At 44.2% G+C, this 3,025-nt stretch overlaps 1 protein-coding gene across 1 annotated transcript in view; it reads left to right on the top strand.

Moving 5' to 3' along the window:
- Positions 1–173: 173 nt before the first annotated feature.
- The window catches only part of LOC108522766 (zinc finger protein 345-like), a 32,254-nt gene continuing 29,402 nt past the window's right edge, over positions 174–3,025 (top strand). The window contains 2 exon segments of the mRNA XM_017863194.1: positions 174–410; positions 515–589. The gene's annotated coding sequence lies outside the window, so the exon portion shown is untranslated.

Here is a 3,025-nt window from a genome sequence, read left to right as displayed (position 1 = left end):
CTTCCGTGTGTGTGCGCGCGCGCGCGTGTTGGTGATATTGTTGATGTAGGGTGCGTGTGACATTGTTGTCATTGCGATCCCAAGGTATATGTCACTGGGAGTTTGAGTGAGATATGTCCACGGATTCTGCAGTTGTGTCCGTGTCTGCCCCGTGGTGTGTGTGTGTGGTTGTGTGACCATGTGCAGCCTGTTGTATTTAGGTTTGGGGTGCCTGTGACGTTTATGTCCCCATGGTGTGAGTGAGTTTGTGTGACTATGTGTCCAGATAGCCAATGTAGGTATGGGGAGTCTCTGTCTTTGTGACTTCAGCCACTGGAGACCTCTGTGAGCTCAGAAACAGATTCTGCCCAGAATGGCATTGACCCAGCCCGGATTGAGCAGGACGTCCTAGACTTCTTTGACTTTACTCTGTAGGTGGTGGGCAGTAGGGGCTGAGCCAAGATAACTTCTGACATAGTCAAACCGGATCTCTCAGAAGAACCTGATGTTTCCTGACTCCTTTCTCCTTCCTTAGCTCTGCCCTGCTTGGATAGAGACCTCCGGAGAGGAGTAAAGAATGACTGTTGAACATCCTCAAGGCACCTGCAAGGTAGCTTGTCCTTTCCTCTTGTTTCCTGAAATCCCTTTTCTTTGTCAGGACATAGTTGCTTTCCTTCTCTTGAAAATTCTTGCTTATCAGATGACCTGATCCCTGGAATTTCCCTTTTGAGAAAATGTGGTGTCTTCAAACCCCACCTCCCACACGTGATTTTCTCTTACTAATTTGTCAGACAATTTTAATTTTCTTTTTTTTCTCTCTTTCTTTTATTTTATTTTTTATTTTTTTGAGACAGAATCTGGCTCTGTCGCCCAGGCTGGAATGCAGTGGCGCGATCTTGGCTCACTACAGCTTCCACCTCCCGGACTCAAGCAATTCTCTTGTCTCAGCCTCCCGAGTGGCTGGAATTACAGGCATATGCCACCAAGCCCGGCTAATTTTCTATTTTAGTAGAGACAGAGTTTCACCATGTTGCCCAGGCTGGTCTCACACTCCTGGGCACAATCTATCCGCCTGCCTAAACCTCCCAAAGTGCTGGGATTACAGGTGTGAGCCACCTCACTCGGTTTTAATTTTCTTTATGCTATCTTTTAAAAAATGTGATTTCTTTCAGATTATAAAAGTAAAACATGATTGTTTTAAATAATTTCAAAAGTACAGAAATCCCTGATGTAGAAAATTTATATATGCACATAAAACATAATTGAATTCATGCAGCATTTGCCATTTTATAGCCTACATTTTCACATAAAATTAAATATTTTCCCACATAGTATATTTTGAAAATATTTTAGAGATGCATAACATTTATTTGAATGCCAACGGCTTTTTTCTTCAAATTTGGTAAAGAAATGGGACCCACTTGTGCAGTTTAATAAGTAAAACACCCACTTGTTCACCTTAACAAGTAAAATACCAACTTGCACAGTTTAACAAGTAATTATAAAGATCCATGTAAGGGGTACCCAGATCAATAACTAGAATACATCCATCAATGAAGAAGCCTCTACTGTACTCCTCCACAGTCACAAACAACACTGTGCTTCTGTGATAATAACCACTGTGGTCATTTCTTTGCCCTTCATTAGAGCTTTAGTACCTATGAATTAATCCCAAAGCCATAGAAGTGCAATTTTGTTTGTTTTCTAACTTTGTATGAATTGACATTCTTTTGTTTCTTTTTTTCACAAAAGACTACATAATAAAAGTGACAGTTCATTTTTTTTTTTTTTTTTTTGAGACAGAGTCTTGCCCTGTCACCCAGGCTGGAATGCAGTGGCTACAATCTCTGGCTCTTGGGTTCACACGATTCTCCTCACTCAGCCTCCAGAGTAGCTGGGATTACAGGCGCGTGCCACCACACCCAGCTAACTTGTGTATTTTTAGTAGGGACTGGGTTTTGCCATGTTGGCCAGGCTGGTCTCGAACTCCTGACCTCCGGTGATCCACCCTCCTCAGCCTCCCAAAATGCTGGGATTATAGGCAAGAGCCACTGCACCCAGCCAACAGTTCATTTTTTATTGCTATATGTATACTATCTCATTGTATGGGCATATTATAATTTACTTATCCTTCTACTCTTTTTTGTTTGTTTTTGAGACGGATTCTTGCTCTGTTGCCCAGGCTGGAGTGCAATGGCACGATCTTGGCTCACTGCAACCTCCGCCTCCTGAGTTCAAGTGATTCTCCTCCCTCAGCCTCCCAAGTAGCTGGGATTACAGGTGTGTATCACCAGGCCTGGCTAATTTTTGTATTTTTAGTAAAGATGGGGTTTTACCATGTTGGCCAGGCTGGTCTTGAACTCCTGACCTCAGGTGATCCGCCTGCCTCAGCATCCCAAAGTGCTGAGATTACAGGCATGAGCCACTGTCCTGGCCTTATCCTTCTACTCTGGATGGACATTTATCTTGTCATTTTTGGCTACTACAGGCAGTGTGACTATGATCATTTTGTGTGCATATTTTGGTACACACTTGCTTGCATTTCTGTGGTGTATATACCTAGCGATTAAATTGCTAATACTGGCTGGACACAGTGGCTCATGCCTGTAATCCCAGCACTCTGGGGGACCAAGGCAGGCGGATCAAGAGGTCAAGAGATCAAGGCCATCCTGGCCAACATGGTGAAACCCCATCTCAACTAAAAATACAAAAGTTAGCTGGGCGTGTTGGCATGCATCTGTAGTCCCAGCTACTCGGGAGGCTGTGGAGAATCGCTTCAACCCTGGAGGCAGAGGTAGCAGTGAGCCGAGATCATGCCGCTGTCCTCCAGCCTGGTGACAGAGTGAGAAAAAAATATATATATATATTGATAGGTAGGGTTTGTACATCTTCAGTTTTACCAAAGATTGCCAAACTGTTCTCTAAAGATACTGTACTTTTGGCCGGGCGCGGTGGCTCAAGCCTGTAATCCCAGCACTTTGGGAGGCCGAGACGGGCGGATCACGAGGTCAGGAGATCGAGACCATCCTGGCTAACACGGTGAAAC

The sequence above is a fragment of the Rhinopithecus bieti genome, unplaced genomic scaffold (genome assembly GCF_001698545.2).
Source record: "Rhinopithecus bieti isolate Rb0 unplaced genomic scaffold, ASM169854v2 scaffold_67983, whole genome shotgun sequence".
Taxonomy (NCBI): domain Eukaryota; kingdom Metazoa; phylum Chordata; class Mammalia; order Primates; family Cercopithecidae; genus Rhinopithecus; species Rhinopithecus bieti.
Note: the sequence above shows the minus strand (reverse complement) of the source record. Positions and strands in the feature narration are given on the sequence as shown.